At 45.8% G+C, this 22,763-nt stretch overlaps 1 protein-coding gene and 1 non-coding gene across 4 annotated transcripts in view; both read left to right on the top strand.

The window, feature by feature from the left end:
- The window catches only part of PALM2AKAP2 (PALM2 and AKAP2 fusion), a 446,352-nt gene that overhangs the window by 199,134 nt on the left and 224,455 nt on the right, over positions 1-22,763 (top strand). The window lies entirely within an intron of this gene.
- LOC132025238 (U6 spliceosomal RNA) lies at positions 4,028-4,133 on the top strand. The gene has a single exon (XR_009406501.1). It is a non-coding gene; the product is annotated as a U6 spliceosomal RNA (small nuclear RNA).

The following is a 22,763-nucleotide window of genomic DNA, read 5'->3' as shown; positions in this document are numbered from 1 at the left end:
GCTCTTCTGTTGTAGCCCAGAGGTAGGAAGGGGAGAGGCAGGAGCAAGTCACTCAGTGTCCTGAGCCTCGGGAGTTCTTCTCCTCCGAAGCGGCTCAGCTGGCTGTGTCTTAGGCAAGATAAGGGAGCCAGGGATCATTGAAAACATAGACGGTAGGTTGGGGAGAAAGAAGCTGCTCAGAGAAGTGGTTTTGCAGGAAGTCTCGGAAGTTCAAGTCCATGGTGTTCTCAGCTGCAGGTGACCGTGGATATAATACAGCAGCATCGCTTTGTCTCTGCTCTCGTTAGAAGTTCCGTCGTCTTCATTTCTCTCTCTCACTGGCTTTACATACTCAGGACAGATGGGTCTGGTGCCGAGCAGCCGAGCAGAAACTCCCCAACTCTTTGTTGAATGAAGAATTGGGACCTGGCAGGCCACGTATCAGGGGACCCCTGCCTGGCAGAAGAAGCCTGGAAGATTATTCTCCGGGCTAACTTCATGCTAGGAGCCCCGTGGCCTGAGCACAGTCTGTTCGCTACCGTGGATGCAAAGGGAGGCAGGGTACACACTGATGGGCAGAAAATTTTGTTTAAAATCATTTTTCAAACACTGGGTATCTTTTCTGACCAAGGCTGAACCTGTTCATTCATTTCATCCTTTAGGTGTCATAGATGGAAAGCAGAAAGGACTTGGAAAATCGGATAAAATTAGGCCTGTGACCTTTTTTGTGTGTGTGCATGTGTGTGTGTGTTAATGGCATCAGAAAACACAGTTTTCCCACCAAACTCTCAGTTTGGCTTTGGCCTGCGTACACATAGACCATTATTCTGGCCTCACAGGTGGTAACCCTTACCTGTGAGATGAGCCATTACATGGAGGGAGAATCTTATTTTTTTTTAAACTATTATTTATTTATTTGACAGATCACAAGTAGGCAGAGAGGCAGGCAGAGAGAGAGAGAGAGAGGAGGAGGAGGAGGAAGAGGAGGAAACAGGCTCCCCACTGAGCAGAGAGCCCGATGTGGAGCTTGATCCCAGGACCCTGGGATCATGACCTGAGGCGAGGGCAGAGGCTTTAACCCACTGAGCCACCCAGGCGCCCTATGGAGGGAGAATCTTAAATCAAGACTCAGTTTGGGCTAAACTGACCCCCAGAGCGAGGCACAAGAGTTCAGGGCTGGTTTAACATTCACGCGGTCATCCCCATATGCGGAAAAATAAGGAGCATCTCTTCTTATCTTTTGAGTCAACAGAATAAAGAGCTTGCGGATGTATGCAGGCAATCTCTCTGGCTCACTGAAGACCCAGATAGCCGAGCCAGAAGGAGAGAAGTCACAGCAGCCTAAAGGGCTGGGGATGTGGGTGCTTATTAGGCCTGGATTCAGGGCGCATGTCCTTCCAGCACAGTGATGGCTGCTCTGCCTGGCAGTGGTCATTTGCTGGGGGTTGAGCTGTGTTCCCTGGAGCTGCTTTTCTGTAGTAGCAGGACTGTTGCTGGGTGTCATTTCTTCGTCAGGGGCTCTGGAGGAAGGAGCTATTCCCTGGAGATCGGTTTCTACTTCTTCTCATCTTACTCGAAACTTCTCTGTTGCACGTTAGCATCTTCAGGTTCCTGTGCCAAGGGAAGAAAGGAGCTGTCCTGCTTTTTGCCTTAGAGGACCCTGAGCCCCCTCAGGCGCTTTCCTTAGTCAGGCATGGTTTAGTTCACTCTCACAGCCCTAGAGCCACTGGAACAGCCCTAAAGGCTCTTTGGAAGCACGAGCGTCCTGCAGTCTTAACGGTCCATGGGGTTGGGCCATTCTGGCTCTGCTCATTTGGGCTGAGCTCAGCTAAGTGACACTAGGGCATAGGTTGGACGAGTCTTTGCTCTCATCCCCCGGGCCTAATGAGCTGACCATAAGTGTTTCCTTTTACGGCAATGGCAGAGGAGCCAGAGGACCGGGAGGAAACAGAACTGTCCATATGGTATAGCCCCAGCAAGTCACGGCCACCCCCAAAATCAAGGCGGGGAGACAGTCGGCTTTTAGTGGAAGGAACTTTAGAATTGTGTGGCACAGGGCACAGATACAGGGAGGGGTGAGCATGGGGGCTCACAAACACTCTTCCAGAAGCGTGATTATTCAAGAGAGACCTGCAAGCATTAGGGGAAATATAAAAATATAGGGAAAATATAAAAATATAGAAAAGGGAATTCATGAGGAGGAAGATGACCTAAAATTTTATAGCTTGAGAATTCAGAGGGACAGAGAGAAGAGAACACGAGAAAACAGAAGTGGCTTTGAGATCAGATTCAGAATCTAATCTTTATAGAATCAGAATCCTGGACATTGACAACAGATTAAATGCAGAACCACTAAATAAAGGAATTCTAAAGGGAATTTTCTTTGTTTGAAGCAGAATATCAATCTTTAGATCTTTAGATTTGAGCCCATTAATCTAAGTCTCTCCTGAGTGTAAAAGAAATTCTCCTAAAGAGATACATGTGGGGCGTCTGGGTGGCTCAGCCGGTTAAGCGTCCGACTCTGGATTTCAGCTCGGGTCATGATCTCAGGCTTGTGAGATGGAGCCGCATGTTGGGCTCCACGCTGTGTGTGGAACCTGTTTAAGATTCCCTCTCCCTCTCCCTCTGTCCCACCTCCCCTGACTCACTCTCTCTCTCTAAAAAATAAAAATATATAAAATAAATAGGGAAACTGTTTCCAAACCATAGAGTAGATGAGTACCGTTGTGTCCCGAAGGTATTTTAGTCCCTGCTGGTGAACCAAGAGTAGCTCGAAGAACTTAAGGAGCAATAGCGAGTAGTGATCAGAGAGCAGGGAGAATGTGTTCCAGGAAAGATTAAGGAAAATCAGTGTCATTTAAGTTTGGAAAAAGAAAAGGTAATAATAGCACTCTAACTCAGAACCTCAGTGTGGGTCGGTTTAGGCCATGTCTTAATTCCTTATGTCTGAATATTTAATTAATAGTAAATAAATTAATATTAATTCTTGAAGTCTGAAGATAATAAAGACTTCATATAAAGCACAAGAATTTGCGCTTAAATGTGTCTCTTTCCTTAGATATCTTCAGGAAGAAAGAATATGGCCACATTTCCATTTCTGAGTCTACAGTTTTTATAGTGTCCGCAGCTAGGCAACAAATCCCAGGTTTCCCCGGCATGGTTTTTTATAAAAGTGTTATTTGTAAATTGGTGGTTGTTTGGGACGAAGAATGTTATCTCTTTTCCAAGATTATTAGAAGGCCGCACAGATTAGATTTTGAAGAGGGGTAGAGGGAGGGAGGAAGGAACTAGACGATTCAATCCTGGGCCTTAGAATCACCTGGGAAGCTTTTTTTAAAAATATAGATTCCCAGGACTTATTCCAGAAAATTTTGATTCAGTGACCCAGGTAAGGAGCCCTGGAGGTTTTTTTTTTTTTTTTAAGAGTGTTGCTAATCATCTCTGCAGCGCATAGTTAGGTTCAAGAAAGATTGCTGTAAAGGGAAAAAGAATAGAACATAAATAAAATGTAATTCGCTAAGAGCACAACAGAGTTTGCAGTGGGAAAGGAAAGAGAGCTGGTCCCTACAGTGGATAAACAGATGGTTTTGTTGTTTGTTTGTTTGTTTGTTGCACAACTTTTCCCTGGACAATGTCAGGATAGCCCAGTCTATTGGGTTTATTCTTGGCTCTCTAGAAAGCAAAAATGGTCAGCATCGCTGAAAGCAAAATCTGTACAATGATCTCTTTTTTATTTTTTTAATTTCAAATGTCCTATCTTCTGAGTGCTTTCTTTCCTCCTGGAGTGCCAGATTAAGAAAGCCCAAAGATTGTTTCTGGCTTGAGCCCATGGTCAGCTGCCCTCCATGTTGTCCATGAGTGTGAAGGGACCACATGTGGACCTCACATTTATTCTCTTGGAGAATCCTGGCAATTAGATCTGCGCTGGCCTTGTCAACCTCACATCTCTCTAGACCACAAGTCTTGCTGCTTGCCCTGTGATTTTCCTACTTAAGAGTCTCTTTCTAATTTCATCAGCTTTTATTCATGTTTGAAATACAGTGTTCTAGTGCTCGCTTCGGCAGCACATACGCAGAAATGGAATGATCCAGAGAAGATTAACGTGGCCTCTGCACAAGGATGACGTTGAAATTCATGAAGCTTTGAAATACATTGTTCTTAACTTTCTCTGACTACTGAGAAATTTGGGAGAACTGTGCTCCCCCCACCTTGGAATTACCCCCGTGAAGAGGAGAAACTATAGTGAGTAGTAAATGAAACAGAGACAAGCTGTTGTAAAGCCAGGGTGTTAATTCTAGCTCTGTTGTTAACTTGCTGTGTGACTCTCCGCAAGGCTCTTGCTCTCTCTGGTCTCAGTGTCCTCATCTTTTCAGTGAAGACTCTCTGAGGGTCTTCCATCTCTGGTTTTCTAAGAGTCTCGAATTTGGGAAATTGAATAGAGATCCCTTTTCTGAGCAAATACACCTGTGTGGAGAAATGCTACTATTGTAGAAGGAAGTGCTTGTGGCAACAGGCTAGAATTGGGGAGAGAGGTGAAGTTCTCAGGAGACAAAAGCCCCATGGGTGAATCACTGACTCGTCACCACAATGACTGATTCATCTGATCAGCTGTCAGTTCTAAAATATGTCCCATCAAATATTGATTGAATAAAATGTTGAAGTCCCAGCTGCTCACCTCGAGAGGGACATTGTAGCTTTTTAGAAAGAAAGTTCAAAACCCAAGTGGACTGGCTCATTTCTGCTTCTGATTTAAGATTCTCGGAGTGCTTCTGTTGGCCTCCGAACAAATTCGGATGCCAGAATTCACTTAGTTTTTCACATTCTTAAGAGACTCAAAGCAGAAGACTGGAGACATTAGGCAGAAGCATGTGTGTCTTACATGTTGGGATTTTGGCAACGAACAGGATGACAGTCATCCACAAATAACTGTTCTAGAAAAGGCAACCACAGAAATGTTCATTGGAATCACAAAGGATACTTGCTTGGGATTCATTCTGTCCTTCTTTCTATTTTTGACTCTATGGTGCACTGTTCTTCCGCAGAACGCTCACACAGGCGGTCCACATCTGTGCTCTCCCTGCCCGCAGCCCCACCCGCACAGCGACATCTGGCAATCCAGCCCTGTTCTCTCATGCTCTAGGTTCTAATATAAACCATAGAGTGATGCAGTGCCACCACCACTGTGCCATCTCATACTCATTGGTCTCTTACTCACTTCTGGGTCCCTCGCTTTTTGGCTTCCACTTAATTCATTAATTTTCTTGTGTGTGTCCTCATCCTACTCCCATGAAGCTGTGGTGATGATGATGCCCATAATACAGATGGGGGAACTGAGGCTTAGAAGATAAAGTAACTTGTTTCCCCCAATGATCCCATGAATAAGTGGAAAAGTGAGGAGTTGGCTTGGTTGGTACGTAGAGCACGTGACTCTGGATCTCAGGGTCTTGACTTCAAGTGCCATGCTGGGCATAGACCTTCGTCTAAAACAACAACAAGAGTGAAAAAGCAATATTTCAGCTGGGCTCTGTCTAACCCCAAAGCACGTTCTCAAAAATCTGGACGCAAGTTATTTTAAGGTCAAAATTTTTGAGACATGTGGTATCTTGGTCACACTGAAATCACACTGGTGTTCTCCTCGATGCAGCCCTCAGTGTCTCTGCAGGAAGCAGGGTAGCAAATGTGCCCCCACCCCAGAGAAGCTGGGCTTGGGGCCATTGAGAGTAGTCACGTGGTTCAGGAGCCTGTGCCTTCAAGTTCATTCTGGAAGTACAGGCTCCATTTTAGGCTTGGTTCCTTTGTCTCCTTCTGATGCCCTTTACTTCTGAGGGCTCTTTCTTGGCTGAAGAAAGCCTAAGTGTCTGCTACAAACAGTGTACAATGACTTCAGGGGCTCCCAGCATACTAATGCGGAACTGGGCCTTTTGAGTCTAACTGACTGGGTTCGAGCCCTAGTTCTGCATTTGCAAGCTGTTTCGTCTTAGGCACAAAGTAACTCTCTAGGCCTTGAGCCCTGGACCCTGGCCAGAGCAAAACCCATTTGAAGAGCTGTCATACAGACTATATGCTTTTGTGAAGTACCAAGTATAGTGGGTTGTCAGCGAGTAAGAGTAGTGCTTTTGTTGTTGTTTTCTCCTCCATGATTTTGGAACAGGGTTTCTCAGTAGCAGCACTGTTGACGTCTGGGCTGGAGAATTCTTTGTTGTGCGGGGTTGTCCTGTGTGTTGCAGGATGGTTAGCAGAATCCCTGGCTCCTATCCGGGAGATGCCAATAGCATCCTCTACCCCCCATCTCAAGGTCAGGAATGTCTTCAAGCATTGCTAAGTGTCCCGTGGGGCCCAAGTAGCCCCCAACTGATTACCATTATGCTAAAGCCTGGAATTACAGGTTTTGATACGAAGATAAAATCACCCCATCAAAGAGCTTCAGAACCCAGAACCCTAAAAAGATGTATGTGGCACAAAGGCCAGACAGAACAGATGCAGGTGTGGATATGGAGCAAAGGGAACCCCTGTGCACCACTGGTGGGGTTGTAAATTGGTAGAAAACAGTATGAAGGTCACGCATAAAATTAAAAAGAGAACTATCCAAGTGATCCAGTGATTCCATTTCTGGGAATATATGCCAAGGATATGAAAACCAAAGATAACCAGGGTACCCAAGTGGCTCAGTCTGTTAAGTGTCTGACTCTTGATGTTGGGTCACATCATGATCTCAGTCCTGTGAGATCGAGCCCCACACTGGGCTCCCTGCTGGGCGTGGAGGCTGCTTAAGATTCTCTCCCTTCCTCTTCCTCTTTCTTTCTCTTCCTCTGCTCTTCCCCGCCCTCCCCACCTGCATGTATGCAGGCACACACTCTCTCTCTTTAAAAAAAAAAAAAAAATGCTATCTTTTTTTAGGTTATAAACAGGTTCATAGCAGCTCTGTTTATAATAGCCAAGACCTGGAAACAACCTAAGAGTCCATCAGTGGATGAGTGGGTAAAGCAGATGTGATAAACACTTATTCTACTGCAGAATAATATTATTCCAAAATATTATTTATATACATAGTATTATTGTATTATAAATTACATATTTATATATATAATAATATATTCCAATATATTATTCCAATGATATGGAATATTATTCAGCCATAAAAAATAAAGAAATCGTACCCTTTGTGACAACAGAGATAGACCTTGAAGACATTACGCTGAGTGAAATAAGTCAGAGAAAGACAAATACTGTATGATCTCACTTACATGTGGAATCTTCAAACAAACCCACAAAAAAACAGACAAAACAGAGAAGCCCCAAACACATTGGAAAAGAGATTAGGCTTGTGGTTAGCAGAGGCGGAGGGCGGCGGGGAAGGGGAAATTGGAGGAAGGTGGTCCTAAGGTGCAAACTCACAGCGGAGTAAGTACTGGGATGTCGTGTATGACGTGATGCCCACAGCTAATACTGCCGCAGGATATACAGGGAAGCTGTGAAGAGAGTAGATCCCAAGAGTTCTCATCACAAAGAGAAATTTCTTTCTTTTTTCTTCTTTCTTTCCTTTTGATTGTCTAAGAAGATGGATCTTAGCTGAACCTATTGGGGTGATCACTTCACATGTATCTATATGTACATCAAGCCATCAGGCAGTGTGTTCTGAAGCTCATACAGTAACATTTGTCAACTCTTTCCCAATAAACCCTGGGGAAAGATTTATGAAAAGAACATTCACGATTTTCAGTGCAGCATGATGGAAGTGTTTCAGGTGCTTGTAGCAGAAGGTGTCTCTCAAGCATGGAACCACGAAAGTCAGTTCTGCGTTAAAAAGAAACGATGGCCTTTTTCTTTTGCATCCAATGCTGCACTGATTTTGCAAAGGCAGTGATTTTATGACAGCTCATAAAACCATAGACTCTTAGAGCACTCATAATGGAGGTATGATCTGGATCAACTCCTGTCTGATGCTTGAATTTGCAGTGAACCCAGTGAGTGGGAGTCCATTCGTAATCTCTCCCCGAGGCTGAAAGTGACAGGAGTCTCACTTCCTCACAAAGTAACACCCAAGTCCACATTGGAACAGCTCTTACTATTATTACAAAGGATCCTCCTCTGGGATGAAAGTCCTGTTCCCTGCCCTCTTCACTGGTTCTCTGATCCCTGCTCTCTGGGACCACATCGAAAGGTCCCTTTTCACAGACTCTGAAATGTGAATGCTTATGGTTTGTGGCCAGTTCTGGAAGCTGGGACAAGTCAGGAGGGAAACACTCTCCTCGTGCTTTCAGCACGTCAGCATCGCCTGTGTGTAGCTTAGTGGCAGTAGTGGAAACGCCTACTTCCAGGGGCCTGTTTGTGAGAGCCCAAATATCTTGCCTTCTTTGGCTTTTGTGGGCTCCATTATAATTGCCTTATTATTGGTCAGGTAAATTGGGTTAAAGTATCCATAATTATGAAAATAATGGGAGAATTTTGTTCATACACTGAGACCACATAGGAGCCACAATTGGAGCAATGCTTGCATTTTCCAGCCCTTAGAACAATTGCCATAATTGAAGACATTGTGCAAAGTCAACTTTCTTGGCAGCTGGCCCCAGGCTTTTTTGGCTTATGAATGCCATGCCTCAGATCTCCCTTCTACAGAAAATTTCCCCTCTGAAAATCACATTTTTCTGCCCCTGTAGCTGGTAATATGGTCCCTTGTAACCTGTCTGTATTCTTGATGAAACAAAGATGTCAAGCGTCCTGTTGACATTTTCCTAAACGGTTTTCGCCTCCTGTGCGTTGTGAAGGCAGCGGATGGTCACTTGGATCCTCTTCAGCGAGGGCAGTCTGTGATCTTACAATATGGCATCACGACCGTGGAGTGGAGTCTGGGGGCTGTGGCCTGGCAGCCGTGGGGAGGCAGGCGGGCTCTGACCTGGGCGGGAAGCAGACGTGTGTAGGCAGACCGGTTTGACACTCCACAGCCAGGGCCTGGAGCCAAGTCAGTCTCCAAGGCACACCCCTGCTTTGTAGCCCCCTCTTTCCATGACTGAGGCCCCAAGAGAAGAGTTCAGTGGGTTCGGAGGCTGCTTGAGACTTGTCACGGCAAGTCCTGCGTCCACTGGCCTTGCCAGTTTTTCCTTCCCTCATCTCTAGCCTCGAGTTCACTACTGCAGTGAATGGGTCAGGGCATGGACCCACTCCCATTCTAGGGTTCCAGTTCCCTAGCAAACTCATGCCAGGACCTGAGAGGAAATGCCTCCCTTTTTTCTCTCACCCAGAAAGCAACTTCTGACATCAGGGCTGCTTTGGCTCTCTTCCCTACAATGTAAGCAGCAGACGTGGGGACTTCAGGCCAGGGGAGAGGGAAGGCATGAACAGTAATAGGGGAGTTAGGTTGGGGCACATCTATGAGAAGGGCTTGGCCTACATCTTCCTTCCTGTCCCTTTTCTGAGAAACTCTTTTTAGCCCATTTGGAGCACATGTGCCATTATATTTGCAAAATGAATAATTCGGGTTTATTGTGCTCATGGATTCTTATTTTTAATTAAGTATCATTGACACACTTGTTACATTAGTTCCAGGAGGACAACATGGTGATTCAACTTCTCGATGCCTTATGCTCTGTTCACCTCCATTGTAGCTGCCATCTGTCACCATACAGCACTGTGACAGCTCCGTTGACTATATTCACTGTGCTGTGCCTTTTATTTTCATGACATAGTCTTTCCATAACTGGAAGCCTATGTCTCCTGCGCCCCTTCGCCCATTTTTCCCCTCCCCCCACTCTTCCCCTCTGGCATCCATCAGTTTGTTCTCTGTATCGATGGGTCTGCTTCTGTTCTTTGTTGTTTGTATTGTACTCTCGGATTCGAAGTCAACAATTCGAGCAGAGAACAGTGGGGATGACCTGTCTCTGCTCCTGTGGGGCCTCAGGTGAGAAGTCGCCCATGGCTGGGGGTGACTCCAGGAGCTGCATGCTGAAATCACCTGGGGACTTCTTCACTTGCATGCCTAGGGCCTGAGCTAGAGTGACCCAAAGACTGGGACTAATGTCCGAGGCCCCTCCACAGGCATGGCCTTCTCAGCACACAGCAGCTGGGTTCTGACAGGGAGCCCAAGGGGGAGTGTCTGGAGAGCAGCATTGCAAGGGACCCAGCTGGAAACTGCAAGACGTCTTCTATCTTGGCCCTTTGGAAGTCACATAGCATTACCTCTTCTGTATCTTACTGGTTTCACCTGAGACGCTAAAGCCAGCTCAGACTCAAAGAGAAGGAAATTAGATTCTACATCTTTTTTTTTTTTTTTTCCAGAGAGCATCATTCGACTAACCTCTTTCATGTAGAAGTGGCTTTTAAAATATTTATTTAAATTCTATTTAGTTAACATATACTGTATTATTCATTTCAGGGATAAAATTTAGCGATTCATCATTTGCATACAACACCCAGCGCTGGTTATAGCAAGTGCCCGTCACGCGGTTATCCCCTGCCCCATTTCTCCTCCCCGCCAACAACCCTCAGTTGTTCCCTAGAGTTCAGTGTTTCTTAAGGTTTGTCTCCCTCTCTTTTCATCTTATTTTATTTTTCCTCTCCTTCTCCTGTCATCTGTTTTGTTTCTTAAATTCCACATGTAAGTGAAATCATATGTTATTTGTCTTTGACTGACTGACTTATTTCACTTACCACAACACCCTCTAGTTCCATCCACTTTGTCGCAAATGGCAGGATTTCATTAGACCGTTTCCTGATGGTGGCGGGCCACCCCTTGAAAAGACACCAGGTGGGTTCCAGCCTGGTTTGGCCCCTCAGCCGATGTCCTTGGGCAGAAACAAGCTGGGTGAACATGCCCAGTGGCCCCGCCCTTTTGTTGGTCTCCACACAGCCCCTTCTTATTGGTCATCAGGGTATTCCCAGTCTCCCCCCTTCTCACATGATCTCGGGTAAGTCCAGACAAGATGGACATGAAGCTTTTTATAGGCAGGTGGGGAACACAGAATTATACATGGGAACCACCAATTGCACAGTGGTGGGAAAGGTTTGATCATGGGAGTTCAGAAGGTTCTAGAGGAGCATATAAGGGGAGGGTACTTAATACTCAGGTTAGGGAGTACAGGTAAGACTTCTTAGTGAAGGAGATGTTGGAAATGCTTCTCAGGTATTAGACCAGTGATTTTCTCTTTTTCCGTCCCATCGCATCCCTTTCCATTACATTCTGTTGGTTCTTAGCCAGGATGTAAATTCTGTGAGAACAAGGACTTGATTGGTTGCCTCCTAGATTAGTTTTCTGAGACTCTATAACAAATTACCACAAACTTGGTGGCTTTAGACAACAGAAACTTCTTTGCTAACCATTCTAAAGGCCAGAAGTCCAAAATCAGGGTGTCTGGAGGGCTGTGCTCCCTCCAGAATCTCAAAGGGAGGAGCCTTTCTTGTCTCGTCCAGTTTCCAGAGGCTCCAGGTGAGCCATGGCTTCTGGCTGTGTCCCTCCTGTCCCTGCCTCTTCTATGGCCTTGTTTTCTCCTCTTCTGCCTCTTGTAAGGACACTTGTCATTATAAGGTCCATCCAGTTATTATCAGATGAGCTCATCTGAAAACCCTTAAATTAATTGCATCCACAGTGACCATTTTCTTTTTTCAGATAAGGTCACATTCGCAGATTCCAGGGATTAGGGTATGGACTTAGGCTTCTAGAGGCCACCATTCAACACATGACACGACACCCCCTGTGTGTATCCCAAGGACCTAAAATTGTGCATGATGCCTAGTAGGTTGTTTAACAAATATTTTTCAATTTAACTGATCTACCTCGGGCTTAGACCATCCATAGGACTGTCACGAGGACCCTAACCAACACTTCCATGTCGAGACGGTGCAGAGCTGTGGTTTGGGGCCTGAGCATCAGCATTATACTTCCTGGGTTCAAGACCAGGGACTCCCCTTGCTGCCTGTGAGCTCTTAGGCAAGTTCCTGTACCTCCTCTCTGCTTCATTTTCCTCCCCTACAAAAATGAGATGATAATAATAACGAGGTGAACTTTCCTGGGTGGTGATGGTGGTTAAATTAACACAGGCAGAGTGTTTAGAAGGTTCTAGGGACTTGGTACCCAATAGACTCTAGCTTTTACTATTAATCCCCTTCATTATTTATCAGTTATTACTATTATTTATTAAAAATGAAACTGATGTGACAGTGTACCATATGTAAATAATCCCAGCTGTTGGGTTTTACCAGACCCCCACTCCACTCTCAGAAATAGCTGAGAGGGATGCCCCCCCCCCCCACCGCTAAGCTTAGCGCACTGTCTCAGAAGTCAGCTGCCACCAGACCTACAAGTCCAGTGGCAACTTGGAAGTGCCAGCCCTCATCGCTGACAGCTCCGGGCCGTGGAAGGAAGGGGGGATGGGAGCACAGCCCTGAAAGTGGGGTGGCTGCTGCCTTACAAGCGTGAGAAGCAGCTTCTGTCCCCAGGGCAGCTGCCCGCCTCCCGTCCCTCACCTGTCGGGTTCCCTCCTGCCCTGTGATCAGCTCCTGTCTGTTCCCCTGAGGCCCTCAGCAGGGAAGCCAGGGCTGCTCCGAAGGGCCAGGCGCTGTCAGCTGCAGGGGAGGAAGATAAAGACCAACTCCAAGGGCAGGAGAAGTAGGACGGTATGATAGACGACGGATTGGAGAAGAATCCAGATCAGGGGTGGGGCAGACCTGGTTGAATAGGACGAGCAGCAGGAGTTATCTCAGCAGGTGGATAAAATAAATAAAGGGGGCTTCGTGTTTTCCAGTTGCTTATTTAAAAAAAAAAAAAAAATCAGAGCACCAGGGTGCTGCGGTCCTTAAGTGTCCGACTCTTGGTTTCGGCTCAGGTCAGGACCTCAGGTCGGGCTCCGAGCTTGGTGTGGAGTTCGCTTGAGATTCTCTCCCTCTCCCTCCGCCTCTCCCACTCATGCACGTGTTCTCTCTCTCTCTCTCTCAAATAAAGAAATAAATCTTTAAAAAAGAAAAAAAAATCATCTACTTGTCTGAGTGATGCTCACCTCAGGTCCTTAGGAGGCTTGCTTTGTTCGAGAAAAATGGCTAAACCCAGGGTTGTTCAAAATATGGTCCGTGGCTGCTGCTTGTCAGACAACTGTTCATTACTGGTCTATGACAAGATAAGGACAGAAATTGCCAGTTTGGAAGCTTTAATGGCGATTTGATATTGCCATGGCAACCAAGGACCGGGGTGGGGTAAGGGGTTGATCAGTGGACCTGTCTCACCAAACAGGCTGGTCTGGGTGTTGCCTCACTCCCGTGGTGAGTGGCATGCATTGTGAGTCACGTGCGAGTATTGGTGTGTGAGAGGTTGGGATTGAGGTGGGGGAGCCCTAGTCCCTGACCACAGAGAGTCTGACAAGTCCTGCCCCAACTCCGATGCAGAGAGATGATGTGCCTCTAAACCACATGTTTTGCCTGAATGCTTAAATATTGTCATTGCCATCTTTGGCCATCATTTATCTTTAGATTTAGGAAAGAACTGGGAAGGTCCTTAGAATAGCCCCTCCCCACACTTCTCACCTTAAAGGTGAGGAACCCGAGGCCAGGGCAGCCCATTGGACTCCCCGAATGACCCCGCCAGCCAGTAAACTTGAGCTACACGCGGGTCCCCTGTGCTCTTTCAAAGCTGCTGCTCTTTTCCTGCAGCCAGTGCAAAAGCACATTTTAGTCCCTAACAAGGAATCACAAATTCCAAATTAACACCCCAGAATGATATGGCTTTTTCGGGTGCAGCCGGTTTACAAACACAGCTCGGGCCTTCCACACAGGGTCTTCTGCGGGTGCTGTGGTCTGTTCTGTTCGGGCAAAGGATGGGAATCCAAGACACTGACATTTTAATCTTAGCCACCGAGATGTCTTAGTTTGTGATCTTGAGAAAATCAGTTAATGTCCCAACTGATTCTATAAATAGGAACAACAATAAAAGTTGCTTTCCTTGGGAACATCCTAAGAATTTTCGTCAGGCTATAAAAGGAGTCCCAGAGAGACGGTTTGGTCCAGGAAGGCAGAAGTAAAACTTGGCTCTTTATTCTGGAAGACTGTCCATGGTTTAAATAAATCATGTGAAGCCGGGGGGGTGGGGGACCTTTGTCAGTTGGCTTGTTCAGCCCTCTGCCTTCAGGTAGGATGACACTTCCGCCTTTTCTAAGTGATGCACATTTCTCCTATTTTTCAAGAAGGGAAAGTTAAGTAGCTTTTCCTTTGGCAAGTGCTGCCACGGTCACGATAATATTAATGGAGCCAGTCGGGGAGGAAGTCCGGCTTCCTCAAGGCACAGTCCCTGCAGATGGAGGATCAGAAGGAAGAGCCTCCTATCTCAAGGATGGCGGCACTTAGGTTCTATGTCGAGTGGAGCCAGATGCAGTCCTGATAGAGAACATTATTCAGATGTCCTCAGGCTTTTCTTCAGATGGTATAATTTCACTGGCTTTCAGAGGCCCCAGCTGGCATTTTCTCCAGCCAACTTTTGCTTCACTTAGTAATTAGCTCCAAGGTCTTTTTGTCACTCCTTAGATGTGAATCCCATGCTAATAACAGGTGATGGGGATTTTCCACAAGGTTTAAATATTCACCACGCAACCTCTTAGCACAGAGCACGGAGGCCAGCCTGACATCCTTCACAGGGGACAGAGTGGTGTGGGGACAAGAGCAAATATCCCTACTGGTTTCGAACTTTTACATCCCCTCAGACTGATTACTTCGTGTTTTGTATTTCAGTGTCCTCACCTATTAGATGGAAATTTCATAGCACATACTTGGAGAATTGGTGAACTAATACACATAATGAGTTAATACATGGAGATATGCTCAAAATGGCATCCGGCAGTGATGGTAGATGACCTTGTCTATCGTGGCCCAAAACCTGTATTTGCTTTGAGCAAATGGAATGATTCTCAGACCAAGTGTTTTCACTCTCCATTTATTAGAGGGGGGTTTAATTTGATTCTCAATTATGTTCCAAATCACACTCACTGTGTTCAAAAAAGAAATATAGATACATAGTTGTGGTTTCTTCTTTTGGAGGGGGCGTGGGAAGGATTCAGCATTGTCATCTTAAAGGTGACCTTCGTGCCTCACTCTGCTCATCTCTCACGAGAATTCCATTGTGTTTGCCACTGGCTAGCTCCATAAGACAAGGGAGGAGCCCACTTACTGTTTAGATGAAGTGTCCTTTAGTCACGGGAGTATGGGAATTTGCATTAAAATAAATTATAGGTAATCGCATTAACAAACCAAAAAAAATGTGATTTGATAGGGTAAAATATAGTTTACTTACAAGTCCTATGAAACCTGTCTGTGACTGTCTCAGATCTCTAAAGAGAATTCATATGGATACACCTTTTTTATTTTTTTTTAAAGATTTTATTTATTTATTTGACAGAGAGAGATCACAAGTAGGCAGAGAGGCCGGAAGAGAGAGAGAGAGGAGGAAACAGGCTCCCCGCTGAGCAGAGAGCCCGATGCGGGACTCGATCCCAGGACCCTGAGATCATGACCTGAGCCGAAGGCAGCGGCTTAACCCACTGAGCCACCCAGGCGCCCTGGATACACCTTTTTTTAAAAAAAATTTAAACAAAGAGGTCACATAAGCAGTGGTACCCTACTTCCTTTGCAATAATTATATCCTTCATGCCTTCCCCAGGTCATAGCGATATCAAGGTCAAGCTCCCACTATTTCAAGTAAAAGTACCATTTCACCTATGCACACAGAGTTGCATACAGACTCCTGTTTTTCAAGTTTTCTTTCCATACCATTTTAGAGATGAGGACACACAACTCAAAAGTCCTCTCTTTCTGAGCTATTTGAAGATATATTTTTGCAACGTGCTAAATTCATGGCTCTGCTTTTATATATGTTAGAAATATCTTCTGCCTGGACTCGTTTATGTTCACACTCATAGAAGCCAGCAAGTGTTTCCTTTATTAGGATGGACTCAACATTGCTTATTGAATTATTGCACCTTTTAAAAGCCCATCAAAAGATTAAATTTTAGGAGTCTTGGTAAAAACAAGACAATCAGGGTGAACGAGCCTAGGACTGTGTAGCTGACTTGGGAACAACCATTTCTTGTGGTATCATCTGTTCCCAGGGCTTTCGAAATGTGTTCTTTCATCCCACTTTCTTCCCCCTGAGCTATCCATACAGCCACCCACCTCCTGTCTGTACCCAGTTGGATCTCCCCCAAACACCTAAAACTCGGCATGTCAGATATTGAATTGTTTACTTTCTCAAACCGGTTCCCCCTCTTTGGTTCTTTGTTTCATGGAAAAGCACCACGGTGTACCCAGTTACCCAAGTCTAAAACCAGGGCAGCATCCTTGATTCTTCTCCCTGTCTTGACCCCATATCTATTCAGTAATTTCCTATCACAAGTATTTCTGGAATCCTTCCATTCTTTCCTGTACACTCCACCGTGACGCGAGTCCAAGCCACCATTATCTTTCAGGTGGATTGCAGCAACCCTGTCTCACGCCATCTCCCTGCCGCTGGCATTGTGTCCTATCCCAAACTCCACCCAGCCACCGGAAGTCTCCTGCAGAATTTCTATCTGATGGCACCGCTCTCCAGTTTAAAGACCTTCACCCATTCCCCTTGGACTTTAAGATAAAGTCCAAACTCCTTATTATGGCTCAGAGAACCATTTATGATATGGCTTCTGCCTACTTCTCCCGCCTTATCTCCCATAATTGCCTCCTCTTCCTCCCATTGCTGGCCACCCCAGTACTTTCTGCAGCTCCTTGGAGGAACCAAGCTCTCTCTGGGTCAAGTTCTTTATACATACTGTCCCTTCTGCCAGGAACTCCTCAGCTCCTCTTTACTTGGCTAACTCCTCCTGACCCTTCAAGCCTCAGTTAAGACTCTACTTACCCAGAGCCTTGAACACTGGTTCAGTGTCTCCTATGGGCATTTTTAGCCCAGAACTTAATGTATCGTAACACACGTGAGATTGTTTTTTGCTCTCTCCTCCTCTAGCTTCAGTTTCCCGGAGGTGAAGAGCATGTAGTGTTTACTTTTGTATTCACAGATCCTAGCACACTGCCTGGGACAAAGGGCTTTCACTTATATTTAATGGAAAAGAGGAAGAAAAGACTGAAGGCAGCAAAACGACACACTCACAGTCACTCTGAGAATAAACCCTAGTAATATTTCTCTTTGCACAGGCATTTCCAACTGCAGCTTGGGCCTTTGTCTCTATTCCTTTGATTGACATGTAATCATGAAAAGGAAAGAGTATTTTCTTGAGAAGGCTTTCCTTTACATTGAAGTATGGACAAGTACTGCTGTGAACAAACATCCATGCTCACAACTGATTGCTCTATGGTGGTTGACATAACATTCATCTGGAACAAGATTATTAAAAATAGGTTCATTGAGCATAATACCTAGAAGTGGTAAGGTGTAGGAATTGTAGAAAAGGGGACTGAGTCCTCTCTCTTGCCTTTATGAATCCAACAGTCTAGGTGCCTGATGGCTGGTGTACACATATGGCAGTTGCTGGGATATATCATACCTGTTCTCAACATAGTTCAGAGAAAGGAATGATCATTGAGGGGCTTAGGGTTTGGGCTTTTGCTCCAATGGGATTTCTAGGACTGATGCATTCACTTAATAATCTGTTATTGAATATTTATGATGGAAGCTGAACTAAGTTCAAGATAGGCAAATGAAGGTAGACACAATTATTTATAATCCACTTAGTTAAAATGGGAGACAACTCTTTAACGTCTCTTAACTTTGAATATTCAGAAATTTCCAGAAGCTTCTGGACTTAGGTTTCTATTGGTCTTGAATTTGATGTTAGAAGGTCCCCTTCCAGGCGCCTGGGTGGCTCAGTGGGTTAAGCCGCTGCCTTTGGCTTGGGTCATGATCTCGGGGTCCTGGGATCGAGTCCCGCATCGGGCTCTCTGCTCAGCAGGGAGCCCGCTTCCCTTCCTCTCTCTCTGCCTGCCTCTCTGCCTACTTGTGATCTCTCTGTCAAATAAATAAATAAAATCTTTTTTTTTAAAAAAAAAGGTCCCCTTTCAAGAAATATTTATCACCCAGAGAGGGTTAACTTTGACTCTAGACAGTACACTATCGTCCTAACACAGAACATTTAATACCTGAATGTTGTGAAGCAGTTATGGTTCCACTTTTCAAAAATAAAAGATAGTAGGTCAAATTTAATATGCCTTGATTCAGTAGAAGGAAATTCCAGGCTCGTGGGAAACAAGGTATGAAGGCTGTGTTGGGATGGGCACTGAATGGCCGCCATTGAGATGCTGCAAAGGCTCACGGATATCATTAGATACTAGCAGACTGGAAAGTGGGGACCCTTCCTTGACCTCCATGAGGCCTTGGCCCCTTACAGCCACATGTTGGGTCCCAGCTCTAGAGCTGGGCTTGAGCTACTAGATGATGTAGTCATTAGAGACCGTGGCCACAAGCCTGCTGGAACGGAGCTTAACTGGCGAGGCCAGCTGACTGTCATGGACGCTTCATTTTGACTAAGCTCATTTGGCTCTTCACAGCTCAGCCACCTGTTGTAAACAGCTGAAGGGGGCCTGGCTCCATTGGGAGGTTGTCACTATCTCTGGTATGTTGTCCCTCCCTGGGAAGAGAAGGGTGTGTGGAAACGGAGGACAGTAAACAGTTGCTTCTCTCCCAGAGCCACTCTTTTTGTCAGAGGCAACGGTCCAGGCATGGCCAGGCGCGGGTGGTCCTTCTGCATGGGATCTGCCATCGCTTTGATGACAGGATAGTCTCAGACCTAGCCATAGCGGCAGCTCTGCAGAAAAGACTCAAATAGCAGGCTGGAACCAGATCACAGAGGGCTTTGTACGCTCAGCAGAGGGATTTAGAATTTATTCTAGAAGCCATGGAGCATGACTGAAAAGTTGCAGAGCAGGAGAGTTGTTACAAACCCAGTGTTGCAACTAGAGAAGGAGAGCGGTAGGCGAGTCAAGCAAGGGTAGACTGGGAACCAGCTGGGCACGTGGCCCGCATAGGTTGAACTGAGCGGGCTAGAAGACATTCCACTGACACAAGATGGACCAGGACACAGCACAGATGAAACAGGTCACTCAACAGTCCCGTGATCCTCACTCACACCTGGGCCAGAGGAGGCATTGCAGGAGCTGGCCAGGGCTCTAGAGACTTCCCAGGCAGAGGCATTGCTACACCATGAAGGAAAACTTCCAATCTTGGAACCACTTCTTGCCCAGCCCGATTGTGTGGTTTTTTTTTCCCTTTTTTAGTCTTGGCAACATCGTGGGCCTGAATAGAGTTCTACCAGGGGTTCTCATCAGGGGTTCTTCTTCTCCCCCAGACCCTGGGGTTCCAAAGGCTAAGGAGGGGTTTGTTATGGAAGCAGTGAAAAGAGTACGTTCTTCGACATCAACTGAACTTGGTGTGAATCTTGGCTCTGTGCCTTATTAATTGCCCAGGCCCTTGGGCAAGCTACTTAACCCATCTGCAAAGCAGGAATCAATAACAGGGATCTCATTTGGCAGTTGAGAGATTTAACTTAGATAATATATGTAAATCATCTAATCAGTGCTGACTGCATAATGGGTTCTCAGCTCCTGTTGGTATCCTTTTGTCTTTCTTTCCTAGCACAGAGTTTGTCTTCTGTGGATCCTGTTTCCCTCTAGCCAGAGGCCGAGCCATGATGGGAGGGATGTTCTCAGAACAGGGGCATCCTTCCTTATGAAGTCAGTTCAGCCATACCTCATTTTACTTGGCACTGGCTCCCAGAAAGACTGTACAGTGAATTACCATTTCAGTGCAGGAAAGTAGCTGGATACCCCAGGTCTAGTTTTGCTTGTAGTCCTTTGTTCGCTGAGATATGTCACCACTGAATTCTTTTATATACATTGACTCTGAGTTTAATTCATCTGCCTGTGGAGCGCATCTATGAACTTACTCAGCCACTCCTGAACAAGCACTCACAGTAGAAGACCCCACAACCCAATCGCAGAGCCTGGTAGTCTCTCCCCAGATTCTCACCACGCCCAGGCCCTGGCTGGACTTGGAAATTCAAGATGCCTATGACCAGTTAGCTCTGGTGGAACCTTCTGTCCAGGAGGGAGCACAGTTATACCCTTACACTGGCCCTCATGAGGGGAGAACTTGGGGGAGGAAGTATGCACAAAGTACAGGCCTTGCCTCAAGTCCACAGCTAGCCAGGGTCTACTTTGTGCAGGTCCTTCTGTTGGGTACTGGGGTTCCTAAGATGACACAGGCTCAGGCTCTGTACTTGGAACTTCACAGACTTCATGAACCTCATGGATTAGATGTCATTCCTGGCCTTGGTCACTGGGTTACCAGATGTACCGGGGAAGAGCTGCTCCTTCAGGGAAGTGTTGCACCCCCGAAGGGAAGGACCAGGACACACAGAGTGGAGAAGTGTGCTAAGACCGCCTCAGAGAGGGAGCCACCCTCCGGGGCCTCACTGCTACTTTGCAGCTGTGGGAAGAGCCATGGGCCTCGGGGTCGGTGTCTAACCCAATGACTGGCCTTCAGGACACTATGGACATTGTGCTGGGATATATTGAGATATTGAGATATTGATATATTGAGATTTTGATTCCCAAATAACCACACAGTACCAAATCTCCAGAATGACAGCAATTTCCTCCTAGAAGCTTTATCTGAATTCCCAAACTTACTACCTTAGTTTGTGATCTATGATGATTATCACCTGCCACTAGGTGGCGCCACATGCACACACAAGCCACTTCCACGGAGAGCCCTTGAAGTAGTTTTTCTGGTTTTTTGTTTTGTTTTGTTTTGTTTTTAAAACGTGTACACACACATACATACAGGCACAAAATCTTAACTTTTACCATCTTTGAAGCTGATAACAAATTTACTAGTTTCTCCTTTAACATTCAAATGCTAGAACTTACATTCTCTGAAAAATTGGTTTAACATAAAAAATCTGTGGGTGTTCTTAGATCCTCTGGGCCATAAACTACATGATTAAGAAAGAAATTAGATTTGAATATCTTCTATTAAATAGTATGTTTTGGTTTGCCTTGTAAAATAATCCACACAGTGTTTAACGGAATAATCTTTAAGTTCGAGTTTTTTTTAGTAATGCTTACTTTAAGCAATAGTCTTTAAGTTCAATTTTTTTTTTTTTAAATAATGCTTACTTACTCCTTGACAGGAAGTGTTCTGAGATATTTTAAGTGTTTTTTTTTTTTTTAAAGATTTTATTTATTTGACAGAGATCACAAGTAGGCAAAGAGAGAGAGGGGGGGAGAAGCAGGCTTCCCCGCTGAGCAGAGAGCCTGATGCGGGGCTCAATCCCAGGACCCTGGGATCACGACCTGAGCCGAAGGCGGAGGCTTTAGCCCACTGAGCCACCCGGGTGCCTTGAGATAATTTAAATGTTAACTTATTAGTCTTCATAGTGAAATTAGCTCTTCTGTACCCATCATCATAACCGTCCTATAGACAAGGGAACGGAGATGGAAAAAAGTGGAGAGCTTACTCCATGTTTCAACGAGGCTAATCGAAGTCCTGATCCTGGCTCCTTGGCACTGCATCCTGCTGCCTCCCACTGGCCTAAAACAATCAGGAGGGGCTTAGCAGAAATCCAGTTGTGGGTGGCAGGAAAGATAATCAGATTCTGACTTCTCTTTTTTCCCTCCTTTCAATTTTCTTCTTGAAACCATAGAAACAAAACAGTGCCTAATTGCTACAAAAAGAACTTGGTGTATTACACAGATGTCTTCTACTGTGATTATGGGGATAGTTCAGGGGTTTGTAGGAATGTAAAACTCTCAGACGTGCCCAGGAGGTGTGTGGTCCTTCCCTCATTCACCCAAAAAGTTATTTATTTGGAGATCTCCCAATAAATCCGCCCTGCCCTGTCACAGCTGAGCGTCACCATGAGGTTTCCCTGCACTTTCAGCAGGTGTCTCGCCCTTGGCCTCAGGATCCAGAAATACTAGACAATGGTAGGAAAGCTGCAGAGGCCGGACCACAGCTGAAGGGGAAGATGCCAGTGTTGCCCCTGCATAAGCCAGATCTCCAGCACGAGGCAGATGGGTTTTTAAATCATTATTTTGGAACACAGCGTACTACTTCCGGATCCAAGAGTTTCCATTTCAAGTGGCCAATCATATCATCCCTCCAACAGAGGGCTTTAGCTAAAAAGTGCAAGTCTCTGGATTACACTTTAAAAAGGGCATTCTTCTTCCTTGGACCCGACGCGAGCCACTTTGGTGTGGCTCCTAAGAGCTTCTCCAATTTGGCTTAAGCAATGCTGTCCGACCCGGGCTTTGATCCCTAGGTGTGAATCATTCTGTATCTAGAGGTTCTTTCTCCTTGGCAGGCTCTTGGTATAAAGAAAATTCTGTTTTCCTTCTAGATTTGAAAACCCAGCAGGAGATAGCATTCTCATTTGACTTCTTCATAGGCTAGCTGGTGAGAAACAGAATTCGAGCTGATAAGTCTACAGGGATAGAGTTCATCAGAGAAAGTATGTGTGACTTTATTTGTAGCTCCTTGAGTTTTTGTCTCAAAACCTCATAAATAAAGATCGGGTGCCTGACTTTCTTTATCCTCTGTAGGGCCTCCTTGGGACACTGGTCCACGCAGCAGCCTCCTGCCAGGTTTCTCAGAGCTCTGGCCAAGGGGGCTGATCCACCAAGGCCATTCCATTCCTAGCTGACCAGCCTCTGGGGCAGCAGGAGCATTCATGAGTCAGAGATGGGGGATGTAGCTGTTTCTGCCTCAGAATCCTCTGTGCCCCTGGGGCCCCATAGGGCTCTCTTGATGGCATTTGGACAGATTGTATTATATC

Source organism: Mustela nigripes, chromosome 9 (genome assembly GCF_022355385.1).
Source record: "Mustela nigripes isolate SB6536 chromosome 9, MUSNIG.SB6536, whole genome shotgun sequence".
NCBI lineage: Eukaryota > Metazoa > Chordata > Mammalia > Carnivora > Mustelidae > Mustela > Mustela nigripes.
This window is presented reverse-complemented; position numbering and strand designations above follow the sequence as displayed.